Raw genomic sequence first — 15,032 nt, 5'->3', positions numbered from 1 at the left:
AAAAATGTAGGAAAAGATACCTGGCTGAGGTGTCTCTGTAGGTTCACATGTTGGTCCACTTCTCTGTTCCAAATACATGATGGTAACAGGTAAAATTTTCAAAGATAAAGCCAAAATATATACCTGTCCTTAAAAAGAAGACAAACATTTCTATGGAGGCAATGGAACAGAAATGAAAATGGCTGAGTGGGACTGAGCCAGAGACCTCCTGAATCCAGGTGTTTGGCTACTGGAGAGTAAAGTGGAGTAAAGCTGTTCGTGCAAGGTGGTAAGATAGGAAGTGGGATCTGATCTTACTGCTTGAAGCCAGGGGCTTGGGCCGGAAGTCCACTGCTCCACTCATGAAATGTGGCTGGGAATAAAAGGGACTGTTTCTACTCACCTCCTGGGGGGAGAAGGACACAGGTATAGACTCAAGACCAGGAATAAGCAAACGTGTGCACTGTCTCCTTGAACATGTCTGACACCTCCCCAGTAGTCCGCACACCAGGAGTACGTAAGCATCATTAAAAGATTTGGTTCTGGACCAGGAACCCAAGGAGTTGTGTGGTGTCAGTTGTAAAATCACAGGAATGGGAGGGGTGTGTGTGTGTGTGTGTGTGTGTGTGTGTGTGTGTGTGTGTCAGGGGTGGGGTACAAGTTGCTTGAAAGGAAAACAATAGATCAAAGTTAAAATAGTTTCCACTCAAAATGAGTCTGAAAACAAACATCCCAAACACATGAAGGCATCTTAAGGCTAATAAAGACAATAACACAATAAGGGACTTCCCTGGTGGTCCAGTGGTTAAGAATCCGCCTTCCAATGCAGGAGACATGGGTTTGATCCCTGGTTGGGGAACTAAGATCCCACATGCTGCAGGGCAACTAAGCCCGTGCACCACAACTACTGAGCTTGTGTGCCTCAACTAGAGAGAAGCCCACACGCCGCAACAAAAGCTCCTGTGTGCCACAACTAAGACCCGACGTAGCCAAATAAATAAATATTGACAATAAAAAAAAATACCAAACAATAGATCATAAACTCTAGGACCTTGACCCTTGGACTAGAAGCATCAGCATCACCTTGGAGTTTGTCAAAAATGCAGTCTCAGCCTCACCTCAGACCAGTTAAATCAAAATTCATGTTCTGACATAACCATCAGGTAACTAATATGCACATTATCACTGGGAAAGCACTGCTGGAAAAGATAATATATTTTTACAACTGTCTGACAAGTACTTGAACATAACTAAGATTGTCTCTGAGAGATGAAGGAAACAAGTTTAATTTTAAAAAGAGCAAGAAATTAAGAAAGAAAAAGAGGCAAACATGATATAGTATCTGGTGGATGAGAAAAGAAACCAATTCAAAGCTTTGAAAATAACAATTATAGGGAATTCCCTGGCAGTCCAGTTGTTAAGACCCTGCACTTCCGACGCAGAGGGCATGGCTTTGAACCCTGGTCGGGAAACTAGGATCCCGCATGCCGCACGGCAAGGCCAAAAGAAAAAAAAAAAAAAGACAATTATAGGTACTGGGAGTTGGAGGGGGGCGGGCGAAGGAGGGGAACATCAATAACTAGTATATACTGTGGACACAGGTGAAAAGAAAATTAGTAAGTTAAAATATTTTCCTAAGGTATTTATGCAGAACATAGCCTGAGCAAAAAAGAAAGAAAAAGAGTGTTCAAATATGAGGAATAAACTGAAAAGCTCCACCTTATACCCAGTTATATCAATGGCGTTCTAAACGAGACTGAAAGAAATGATAGTCATATTTTTAGATAATGTCAGTTAGTCCATTTTTAGGGATAATTTTTCAGATTTGAAAAAAGAATGTTTCATTGGTAATACGCCCTGGGTACCAAGCAGAATAAATAAGATGAATCCACTTTTAGAAACATTGCAGTTAATCGGCAGAACATCAATGATAAAGAGAAAATCTTAAAAACCACCAAGAAGAAAAGAGACATAACCCAAACAGCAACAGTAGTTAAATATAACAGTAGGCCACCAGGAAAAATAGATGATAGAAGACAAAGGAGTAATGTCTTCCATGTGTCAAAGTAAAAAAGCTGATACCAGCTGAGAGGATGGCATTATTGTTCCCAATTCTTCTTCTTTCCCTGTAACCATGCCCTATGCCATGTAACTTTACAGTCTGCCTCAGTAAACGGAGAGTCATAAAATATTGGTAATTTTAACGCTTGTATCTTTTAAAGGATAAGATTGGATATTAGGATAAGATTGGACTGTTGGGTGTTCGATTGATAGAAAAAGGTTAAACTCTGTGTTGTATAAGGACACAACAATAGAAGGACAATAGAAAGTTGTATAAGAAGGACAACAGAAATACAAAATAATTTTAACTTCTTGAGGAAGGTTGAACTTAATATGTATGTTAAAATTTAAGAAAAAAGTAAAAGAAATGCCACCTAATGCTTCCAAATAGATAGATGAATAAAATAAAGAGGATTATGAAAGTCTATTAATTTGACAAAAGATGTGAAAGAAGAAAAAGAATCAAACCAAGAGAATAGTAAAGAAAACACAAAATATGTCTAAAAACTGGTAAAAACATTAAGTTATCCTTTTAAAAAATCAGATCACTGGATTGTCCACTAATATGCACAATCTCTTTAGTTAGCAGGGAAATGAACATAAATCCACAGAGATAATAACATAATAAAACCCAATAACTACAATAAAAACCACATCTGTCACAGGCAAAAATGTCAAACACCTTAATAAAGATAATGGTAATAATACACTTAATGAATACTCACTACTTAGACTCACAGTTTAAATTCTGACAACAACCCTTAAAGGAAAATATTATTATTCCCATTCTTTAGGTGTCTCATCTAAGTTTTACTTCTGGTAGCCAGCTTTGTGTGTCTAGAGTATTCTGAAGTAACTATCCTACTGAAATGTGGAGAGGAAAAAACCTTCAACTTCTCCATACACTGGTTTTCTTTCTTTCTTTTTCTTATTCTACAGATTTTTCTTTTTTTTACTGAGCAGCAAGACCAAAGGAGCTCAGAAAACATTCATACTTAAGCATATTTTTTTCCTATAGGTACACCAGAGGCCTATGGAGATACCATGATGCAGTAGTTGATTTCAGTTATACACTTAAGCCGAGGGTGGTACACAGTATAACACAGTATCTTCAGAGGACAATGTAGAATCACCAATTCTTTTGCAGCTAGAGAAGTTTTCTTATTTCAAAATATGGCTATAGAATCCTCTTAGGGAGAAAACGGGATTTTGTTTTTTCTTGCAACGAGATGATAAAAGCAACAATATTTTCCTTACTTTTGACTGAGGCCCAAGAATAGGTGGCACCCATATGTATATTTCAAAATAAAATGCGAGGTCCCTAAGGAGAGCTTCCAAAGGAGGGGTTCTGAGTAAGTACTGCCAATTTTAACTGAACCCCTACTACCAGTCGTTAAATAATGTTGGACCAGATGGAAGAATGACACTGGAAAATGGAGGGAAGTTTCTTTGAAAAGGGTTACAATGCATTTCTTCTAATTCTCCCATCATGGTGGTAGAGAGGGGACCTCCTCTTTACCTTAAGCTGTGTGAGCAGGGTTTCAAGCTCATTCTACAAGGAGCTTAACTAGTGTTTCAGGACCTGCCTCTGAAAAACTTTCCTAAAGGTGAGTGTTTGTGGCTGGCTGGTTTCAGATGGTAGAGCAAGGAGAAGCAGTTCTTTCAGGAATACCTAAAATACGTGGGTGTTGAGTGTTTCCCACTGGTGCACGTGAGCATCAAGGGGGAACGTGGACTCAACTTAAATGGACTTTCCCCCTGTGTGGCACTTGGTGAGAGAGACAGTCCATGTAGAGCGGACCATAGGAAACCAGTGGCTGGCAGGGGAATACTATGCTAGACGAATCCGTAGCCTGAATTAAAAGAACAATTTTAATTTAGCCTCCTCCAGAACAAAAGGATCCTCCAAAAATTCATGAATACAACACAAAAGAAGATAAATGACTCAAATTTAAGACATCTGTTATCCTAGAAGAAACTAACGCTGAATATTTTGGGTTCCAATCAAGCCAATCTTTCCTGCTCTTTACTTCTCTTCCCTCCCTCTACTTTTAACACTGAAAGGCCCAGAGCTATTCACTGTGGAGAAGGGCAGTGGGGTGTGGAGCCAAGTACAGGTGATGCTCCAGGCTTTCCGCCCTCATTGAACGCCCAATGGGGCCTGGGGAAAAGCTTTAATTTAAAAAAAGCTTCAAAGTATTTACTGGTAAGAGTACGAGGCAATTTAATTGCTGAACTAAGTCTCTTTCGTGATTTAAAGGTGTTGATGATAGGAAAGGGATCATAAATATTATGGAATCCTTACTAGATTTTACCCACGGAACACGGAAGAAAAAGTCCCTGGAGAGGATTTGGGGGTGTGGAGGGAGCTGGTGGAGCATTGGCAATGGGAAGAGAGTAAAAGATTTGTTTCCTTATCTCTTCTTGAGTCTTGCGTGCTAAATCAACTGACTGTTTAATCTGTTTGGCAAGGCTGTTTCAAAGGAGACATGAGCAAGCTTCCAGGTGCAGTGTGAGTGTCTGGGGTTATCTGTGGAGAGGAAGTAGTTAGTAGCAGAAAAGTCTGAAGAATTTTTAAGAACAGGTGTGTATAGGATTCGATTTCTGGTTGTTTCTGGTACTGTACTATGATGTAACTCCACCCCACCCCCCAATATACCCAGACATTGAGGAAAACTCTTGCCCTACTACAGTCTCATTTTCCTAACTGATTTAGGGAATTGCGAAGAGTCTGTGATGCAACTTTGGATGAGCACCAGGTGGGGAGAAGAGATCAGCTGCAGGAGGTGAGATCCAAGCAACATGTAGAATACAGTGGAAGCAAGTAATCAGAGCAAGAGGTGACTGGGAAACTAAGACTCAGGAAATTCCTGCTTTTTGAAATTATTAATGAGGAGTAACTACCGGTTACTACATACATAGTATGAGAACTTAAGTATTCGAATGATAAACCAAAGAGAGACTGAACTCAGAAAACTGGAAAATTTGGGCATATCCAAGTGACTGCCACCTCTGTTAGATATACAGAAAAGATCTTAGACAGTTATTAGTACATTAATAGGAGCATATTTTAATCAATCACTTTCTAAACAAAATGTAGGCGTATTAATGGCTGGCACATACACCCAACTGATACCTTGTGCTGTTTAACATTTATTCTATGTCAGAAGAAAATGAAGGCAAAATCACTGAGTGATAAGGTGCTTATTTATTTGGTCTTATGCCTTAGATAGTGTTTTGGCTGCTGTGCAATCTTCATGAGACTCAGAGATGCTAAGTGAAGCTAGTTTACAAGTGTCACTCTTGGCAAGTGAGATATTCCTTTTATAAAAATATCTGCTAAGCTTTGACACTTAGACTGAAGTGTGTATCCACATATCTGCTATAATGTGAATATGTCTTTGTTCATTCTGATTCACAGATCCTTCAGTCAACAAAAGTGCTTTACAGATGAGCAATTCAAGACTGCAAAATCAAAGGTGGTATGTAAAGCTGTCTGTCTCCAAGGACGTCCAATCATCTTACCTTGAGAAACTAGTAGCCCAGATGTTGCTATTTCATTTCCAGATCTCCGTCAGAATGTTTATGTATTGTTACTGTCATTCTCATCCTCTGAGAGAAGAAAGTTTCCTGGAGACCAGAGATAGCACCAAATTAGCCCAGCATTTGTTCTGCTAGCCACTGATTCATAGGAGAACATCTTTTTTTCCCCATCTAATAGCAGTCTGTGCATAATATCAGGAAACATTATTTCTTTGGGGGGATTTTATGAAATGCTACATTGTGAGCTGACCTTGACCACTTTTTTATTGATGAAGATGTTTGACAATATATATTTTAAACCATAACTTGATTTAGGTTCTCATACGATACTGTTTTTCATTTTTAGTAACAAAAGTAATTTCAAACCAGATGTCTATAAAAGTCCAAAACTGTTACTTATGTTATTTATATCTATATATTTATTGTTACGGCCAAGTGGTCACATGATAAAACCTCTGAATATATTTAATGATTTTTTTTCATACTTGATAAGACCAAAATGAAATTTGTGAGTCTATATGCTTTTACATTTTTCCTGTGGCATTTTTCTGGCAAAGTTCTGAGTTCTGCTAAAACAAGGACGACTCTGGTTGGCAGGCATCATCCTGAAATATTCTTGTAAATATCAGCAAGTCTCCCAAACAAGTTTGAGATCAGCATTTTGGCTTGAGTGTCTAATCCCCAACCAACACAGGCCATCAAGGAAACAACCTGCGTTTGCAGACACAATAGTAAGGAAGAACTCATACCTGTCGCTGAGTACTCAGTGTCTTGTGTTGCATGTTGAAAACTATCTCTCTTCAATTTTCAGGTGCCCTAGCCTAATTTAACATGTCAAAGGTCCTAATTTCTAATTTGCTAAGCAATTTATCACATATTACCTACATCCTCTCAAGTCAGATCAAATGCTACCACCAAATCATGGCAATGAATCCAGATGTGAGGAACTTTGTGATTAATTCACTGGGAGAATTTTCTGTTAAATATTAGAAATATAACTTCAATTTGAAACATAAGGTTTGTATTCTATTAAGTAATTGTTTAAGTAATACTTGTGTAAACGTATGTAAAAAGGTACAGGGCAAAACCTAATATATCTTTCCTGAATCGATTAAAATTAAATTAAAAGTTATTTAGAATTTAGCTTCACATAAGAAACCTCTCGGGTTATGCATAGAAGTATTTGAGAGTATTTAGAAATTTTGCACAAATTTTTCCAATAGAAAGATGCTCTGAAACGACAGATCATATGTCTAAATTTAAGAGATAGAGATTTCCTGTTTATCTGAACTGCATAAGGGGACAAAAGGCAGATAGAGGAGAAATTATGTTCCTGTTGTTTGCTTAGTAAGAACCACTGACACCTGAAAATCACTATCTCTGGAGTCAGACAGCTTGGATTCATACCCCTGATCTGCCACTAATTATTAGTGACTTAGTTTTATTAAGTCGGTACAAGTGGGATAGTATAGAATGGTCACTACCTCACAGATGTGGAGACAGAATGATTACCATAGCATTGGTTGTCATTTTTATTATTAAGCCCCAGTGACATTTATGGCAAAAAGGATGATAAAAGAATGATGTTCCAAAACCCTACAACAAAGTGATGATAGTCATCAGGTAGAAATGGTGAAAAATCATGAGAAAATGGAAATTGGATATAGTAATGTGAGAGTAAGCAAAGAAGGTAAAGTATTAATTAGGACTCCTAACAGGTAGGTATATGTCTATATCTAAGGCTATTTGTTAGGTACAGTACAAAGCACACGGTGCCAGAGAGAAAGAGCATTTTTTTAAAAATATTCACCCACTTATCTAATTTTCTCTCATGTAGTTATCTACCTCATAATTTAAAAGTAATGTGTTAATAATGGAAACTCATCAATTGCTGGAAGTATAGGTTACCCCCTGAATCTCCCTGCATAAATCATTTAGTTATAGTGTCATTAAGTCAATCTTTGAAAACAGAACTGATTTCAAATTCTGACTTTTCCTGTTGTTACTTTGCATATTATTACTTCTGAGTCTTAGTTCTCTGTCTATAAAATGGGAAAGGTAGGACTTCCCTGGTGGTGCAGTGGTTAAGAATCCGCCTGCCAATGCAGGGGGCACGAGTTCGAGCCCTGGTCCGGGAAGATCCCACATGCCGTGGAGCAACTAAGCCCATGTGCCACAACTACTGAACCTGTGTCCTAGAACCCGTGAGCTGCAACTACTGAAGCCTGTGCACCTAGAGCCTGTGCTCTGCAATAGAGAAGCCACCGCAATGAGAAGCCCACACACTGCAACTAGAGAAAGCCGGCACACAGCAGTGAAGACCCAACACAGCCAAAAATAAATAAATAAATTAATTACGTTAAAAAAATGAGAAATGTAATACCACTTTGTTGAGCTGTTATAAAGATTGGATGAAATACTATATTAAAGTTCTTAATACAGTGTCTAGTCGTGGTAGAAACTCAACAAAGTTAGTAACAGTTATTATTATCCCTGCCATTAATATTATTATCACTATTATTATCAATAAAAATGACACAAAATCATCTCTTCCATCATCAAATATAAAATCCTAAGAATTAAAGCTATTTTCACAAATTAAGGTTATTTCAGTGGCAGCAGACATTTGTGCATCCATTAAACAATTGTTATTGAACACATGCTATGTACCAAGCATGGGATGGTAAACGAAATGCACTTGGTCCGTGATCTCATGGTGCTTTGATTCTTGTGAGGAGATTAAAAATATGCAAAAAGACAACTACAATAAATGGTGATTAGTGCTAACTCTGGAGGAGTAGAAGTGAATAAGGAGCACGTAACCCAGACTTGCAAGGAAAGCTGAGTCTGGATATTGTAGTAAGAGTTAAGTAAGGAAAGAGAAAGATACAATTTTTCTAGGAACAACACTATGAAGGCTGAGAAACCACAGAATGTTACACATTCAAGTAACAGAAAAAAAGACAAGCGTGTTCAGATTTGCAGAATGTGGAAGGGAGGTAATAAATGAAGTCAGAGAGGTAATTTTGAGCCAATATTTCAGGGTCTTGTAAATCTTCAGGAAGTGGGACTCTTCCTTAAGAGTAATGTACAAAGAACAAATTAGAAATAGAATTACCATACTACCCAGCAACCACACACCTGGGTATTTATCCAAAAGAATTGAAATCAGGATTTCAGAGAGATATCAGCATTTCCATGCTCATTGCAGCATTGTTCAGAATAGCTAAGATGTAGAAACAACTAAAACGTCCATCAGCAGATGAATGGCTAAAGAAAATACTGTATATACGTACAATGGAATGTTATTCCATCTTAAAGAAGAACATTCTGAAATGTGCAGCAAGATGGATGAACCTTGAGGACATGCTAAGTGAAATAAGTAAGTCACAGACAAATACTGCATGATTCCACTTATATGAGGTATCTACTGTAAAATAGTCAATTCATAGAATCAAAAGAGTAGGATGGTGGTTGCCAGGGACTCAGGGGAGAAGGAAATGGGGAGTCGCTCATCAGTGGGTATAGTTTCAGTTAAGCAAGATGAATAAGCTCCAGAGAGCTGCTGTATAACATCATACCTATAGACAAAAATATTGTATTTAAAATTTTGTTAACAGGGTAGATCTCTTGGTAAGTGTTCTTAACAAAATAAGTTGTTTTTTTTTTAAAGGAACAAACACAGTTTACTGTTAAATTATATTTTTGACAAAGCTTTTTCAAAAGCACATTTCGTAAATCTAGAAATGCTTATAGAAAGCCCAAGATTTGAAATCTCCCGTGTAAAGAGCAGTAATGCACAGGACACCAGAACTTGACACATCTAAGCTTTTCAGCTCTGCACAGCATAATGTTTACTTTGAAAAAAATTTTTTAATACCAAGGTATGCCAGTGGCTTTTCTAATGGGTTAGAGGTAACTTTTGTCTCCTCAGATGGAATGTATCAGAAATAAGATGTTTTCTTTTGTGAGTTGGGCTATCACTGAACAAGGATAGAACTGTTCAGTTGGAAGCCACTCAAATGGTGACACCAAGCTTGAGCACAAATGCTGACCTCTGTCTTGCTTCTAAAATGCCGCTTCCTTTCTCCACAGCCAATAAGACCATATTTTTATTTCCTTCAGTAACACATGATAGACTTCAGTGAGAAAAAGTAATTCTGCAGCAAATTCTGCAGGCAAGGAATTGAAGAAAATGGGCGGTCCTGTCCACTACTCATCTTAAGTCCAGGATAAAAGAAAACTGTGGCTTTAAGAAGAAATAGAGAAATTGGACCAAACTCATTCTGGATTTTAACTTTTAAAAGTCTCACTTTCTGCTGATTCAGTTGAATAAAGCATTTTGCCCTTTGCCTTCTACACTTCTCAGTTCTTAATTTTTTTACTGTCATTCTATTCTACACACTGACCACTTACATTTCTTATTTTGAAACAATCATTGATTTTTACAGGGAAAAAAATATCAGACACACCATTAATATCTTGAATAACTAATAAAAGTAAGGGACTTGAAATTTTGCTTTCTGAGATTTTATCTATTTACCCACCTTAGAGAACTTGTAAACATAAAAGGTTCCAAGGAATACAATTCAAATCTTATAAATTTTGCTGTTTGTATGGTATTCACACTAATCAGCTTATCTGATTATCTTAACTTAAATTTTCTTTTATATCTATTAACCCTTTTGATCTCTTAAAGATTTCCCATAAATTGTTGATACTTCCCTTTAGGCTTTAGGTTCTGTTCCTGCAATCACAGATTCAAATTAAGTCGTGAAAGCCTTTGTTAATTCAATAAGGGGTATTGCAGTAGAAAATAATGAGAGGTCCCTAAAGTACCATAAAATGTTACATTTAGATTTAACATCAATACCTGCACTGGCTGAACTCTATCTTCACAGATGAATCTTCCCAACCAGAGATATGTTTCCTAGTGTGTTGAGGATGGTCCTAGGGAAAGAGGGGTACATTCTGGGTAACAACATAGATTCGGCACATGGGAGATGCTTTCTCTCTTAGTAACTTCTGCTTCGTAGTGGGATTGCCTTAAGATTCATGCTAGTGGTCCTCGGATTCCTCAAGGTTCATTGTCTTTAGTAACTTTTCTTATCTGGCCAACTATAAACCTAATGTTTCCACTTCCCTTGTGAGTTTTTCTCTTTGGGTCTACTCTTAAAATTTTTTTTTAAACCTTTTTTTTGAACTTAATAAATACAACAAATAATTATTGCATCATCCCTCAAAAATTCAGGGGTTGACAGGCCGTAAATCATAGGCCAACTAAAAAAAGACAAGAAAAAAGGTTAAACAAGAAACCACAATTTGAACAGATTAGCCTAACAAGTTAAACTGTACGCTGACAAACCTATAGTGCTTGGATCACTAGCTTGTGACAGTTGATTGAATTAAGAACTGCTTATACATTAAACATTTCCAATAATGTTACAAAACAAAAATAACATCTTAAAAAGTTTTCAGCTCCTCTTTAGGAACATTTTTGTCTCCCTGTGCTGTTTCTGATGAAATACTGAAAAAACCGAGTGGCTTTCTTCTCTTTGAACTTATCAGGTGTAGGCATTTTTCACTAAGTAACGAGCCTTCATGATATCAAGTCCTCAAGACATGTATTGACTTAGGCACACTCAGAATAAATAAACGAAGAAAGAAAAAGAATTAAAGGACCAGGTGTTCTCTTGCTCACACCTATGGCAGGGAGAAAGAGCTCTAAGAGCAGACTATGAGACAGACACAGATGTGAGAACGCAAGGTTGCTACCAGCAACTGCCATTCAGTAACGTCCACGGAGATAAAGTTTATAATGCATTACACTTTCATATTGTATTCTGACATAACATGTATATAAATCACTGAAATTTAAAAAATTAGCTTGTAATTTCTTCCTTTTTTGTTAAGTGGAGTCTCTGTTGTTAACAAAAAGTGTCCATAGTTGTGTGAGCATTCTCTTGGTGTTTGGGTTCTTGTGTGTTCATTTGGTGTGACTACGCATATATTTGTTAGCTTCTGCTGTTATAGTCACACGGTCAGTGATAAATCGAAATTGTTTGCCCCTGAAGAAACTCAAGCAAAACAGAATCGAAAAAGAGATGGAAGAGAGGAAAAGGAAGAAAAAGAGCTAGAACGTTTTTGTATTTGTTTTACTCAGAGTGCTCTAAATTAGTAGTAAAGAAATATGCTATACAACATGTTAGTTTATATTTAAGAAGGAATTGGATGAAGGTAGTCAAAAGGTACAAACTTCCAGTTATAAGATCAATAAGTACTAGTGATGTAATGTACAACATGATCAATGTAATTAACACTGCTGTATGTTGTATGTGAAGAGAGCAAATCCTGAGTTCTCATCACGAAGAAAAATATTTTTTCTTTTTCTTTCATTTTGTATCTATATGAGATGCTATAAACTTGTGGCAATTATTTCATGATGTATGTAAGTAATTATGCTATACACCTTAAACTTATACAGTGCTGTATGTCAATTATACCTCAATAAAACTGGAAGAAAAAATTAAAAAATAATAACTACTATTTCCAAAATAGTATTACTTCTATATATAAAGAGAAATATCTGTGACTTATCACACTTAAGGAATTACTTAACTTTGCATAGTCTGGAACATGACATAACTCTGTAAGAAAAGGCTACCCAATGTTAAAAGTAGACAAGAAACCAGAAGGAGGGTATTCTGAGAGCATGATGATAGTTTATAAACCACCGAGAACCTGATTATATGCTTTCTTCCTACTTTAGGAAGCTTTGTTGTTAGATGGATTTCTAAATGTAAAACATTCATCTCCCTTTTGGTTCTCTAAGTTGACCTCAGTTTCTCCAAAATTTTTGGACAAAATATTTCTGATCTTTTCTCCCCCAGGTTGCTTACAATGAGGCCATCTGCTGTAATCTCTATACATGAAGTGTTAATGCCATCCTCATATTATCTCAGGACCAGTAACAAGGTGTATGACTACCTGACTTTGTATTGCCCATTATGGTTTTGAATTAACCAGGCAGGGTAGAGGAAAGGTTAGGAAGTAAAAAATGATATATTTAAAAATTAGTGAAACTGGGAAAATAGCTTAGAATAACATTACTCAGAACACTTTGTTTCACCTTTCCAAACCAAATTCACAACCCCTTATCCCAAACCTTTGGATTCATCGTGTTTCAGAATAAAGACTTTCTTTTTTTTCAATTTTAGAAAGTAATATAGTGCCTTCACTACACATTAGAGAAGACTCACAGCAGGTTCTAGGACAACATTCTATAATCAAGCACATTAATAAAACTGCAACGAAATAGTTGATTAATCACACTAAGTAGAATAAAAACTGTCAATAGCACACGACTGCTCTGGTCAGGTTTTGCTGCCAAATGAGTTAATTGTTTGGCTTTCTCTGGTTTTGTATACCAGATTGTGGATAATGAGTGGTAGACCCATAACTGTTCTTCTTCTAGATATTTTGAAGGTAATTCTTTCATGATAGATGTAAATATTAATACAACTTTAATAAAATCCCCCAAACTTGTTGGCTTGAGTCCTTAACATTTAGTTAACTGAAATCTCCTATTTGAATAGAGGTTTTTTTAACTCAGAATAGGAAAACATTCTTTGATCACTTCAAGTGGCTTAAAGATTACAATACAGGTGCCACAGTAGCTATTCTCTACTTCTCCTGAAGACAGGACCAATTAAAGTGACATAAGGCTTCAGGAGCTTGGACTGAAAGAACATTTACTAACACGCTATGACTTTTAGGAACTGTAAGACATTAAAGGAAAATGGTCATAGATGCTTAGAAAATAGTCCTTTCCATACATAGAAAAAGAAAAATACAGACAATTGTCTATCTGGAATGGTTATATTCAGTTTGTAGTTAAGGGAATGAGCCCACTGTATTTTTGATACAATAATAACATTTTAAAACCATGTATCCTGATGTGGAGAGACCCATCACCATCACTTCATTAATACCAGCGTTTTGCCTGTTGCCTTACATTAGTCATGCCCACCATCCAGAATAGATCCATCATACCATCAGTACAAAATGGTGACTGTGTGGCTAGTCTACTACTGTATTTCCACTTACAAGTTTTTATATTTATTGGCTTAACATTTGGTTAAAGTGTCTTATTTAAGAAAAACATATCGTTGACAATAACAGAGTAATTACACAGTCATTGCTTCAATCTGGCTATATAAATCATTGTGATTTAACCTACAGTAGTAATAAAAATAAATGATATTGTTTTTGGTTCATTACTGCTGATCTAATAAAATGTAATGAATTAAGAAATTTCCTGAGTGAAACAGACTCATAAAAATAACAATTTACTAATGGTGCTGTAATACTCAATGTGAATGAATAAAGAAAAATAAGCATTATAATAAAAATATATCTTTAAGAAAATGTCTTTCCCATTTCTTTCATCCCCTGTCTTCTAGTGCAAATGTATGTTTTGATGGCATCCACAGAGATCATTACCAGGAACTATAATCTCAAAATGATTGCTTGTTTATATGAAAATTATAATAAAAATTCCAGGAACTTAAGAGTTTCTGGGTAGCCTATATGAATTTAAGGAGAAAGACATATTCCATCTTCTGGGAATGCTTATGTGCCAAGAACTAACTCTTATTAATGAGCCAACATTCAGAAAGGGAAAATCTACTCCTCCTCCCTTTATATTGTATTCTAGAAGAGTCATTCCAACTTTGTCTTATTGGGTGGCTGATTTCTAGATTAGAGTCTCCCTCTCTCTCCCCACCTCCCTCCTCCCTAACCTTCATTCCTGCCCCTTTTGCACATATACCCACAAACAGTCATAGCAGGAACACTTGGTCTTTTCCTTCGCATACCAAAGGTAAAGAAATTATTTAAACTTTATATTTCTATATGGCTTTTACTTCAAAACATAATTACATGAATTTCAGTCAGTACGGTTTAAGTTCCTAATTGAATTACTACATCCCTTGATAATTCATTGCTCTTTTTTTCTGTTTATAAAAGTGATGTATCTTAATTGTGGAAGGAGAAAATAGACATGACTCAAAAGCCCCCTGCTTTGTAATAATCACTCAATATTTGGCATATTTACACTCTTCAAGCCACACATTCTGATGTGCAAAAAATACTGCTCTTTCTTTTCTTTTCTTTTTTTTGTATGCAACTATTCTTCCTTTATGACTCTGAGTTCCCATTTCACCAGACTGGCAGGCAGACAAACTTGACTTTGGTTCTTCCTCAAATCTCCTATCTCCCCTAGGGTTCTGTCATGGTTCCTGGGTCATACACAGCATTAAGACAGCAAGGGTCCCACTGATTGTTGATCATACAGAATACTGCTGATGAGTGATCACGGCTGATGGTTGGTGTGATCACTGAGAAAGTCAGGAAGAGTGAGAGTCATATAAAATGACACACACATACCT

General features: G+C 36.5%; 2 long non-coding RNA genes across 2 annotated transcripts in view; one reads left to right on the top strand and one right to left on the bottom strand.

Moving 5' to 3' along the window:
• LOC141279085 (uncharacterized) overlaps positions 1-15,032 on the bottom strand; it is a 112,642-nt gene that overhangs the window by 78,313 nt on the left and 19,297 nt on the right. Inside the window, exons 3-4 of the long non-coding RNA XR_012332839.1 lie at positions 10,457-10,533; positions 5,566-5,670 (exon numbers count right to left, since the gene is read on the bottom strand). This is a non-coding gene — a long non-coding RNA (uncharacterized lncRNA). The remainder of the gene's footprint in view (positions 1-5,565; positions 5,671-10,456; positions 10,534-15,032) is intronic.
• LOC141279086 (uncharacterized) lies at positions 4,757-9,924 on the top strand. Its single transcript, XR_012332840.1, has 3 exons — positions 4,757-4,826; positions 5,462-5,522; positions 9,709-9,924. It is a non-coding gene; the product is annotated as an uncharacterized lncRNA (long non-coding RNA).

Source organism: Tursiops truncatus, chromosome 7 (genome assembly GCF_011762595.2).
Source record: "Tursiops truncatus isolate mTurTru1 chromosome 7, mTurTru1.mat.Y, whole genome shotgun sequence".
NCBI lineage: Eukaryota > Metazoa > Chordata > Mammalia > Artiodactyla > Delphinidae > Tursiops > Tursiops truncatus.
The sequence above is the reverse complement of the archived record's forward strand: the minus strand, read 5'-3'. Positions and strand labels throughout refer to the sequence as shown.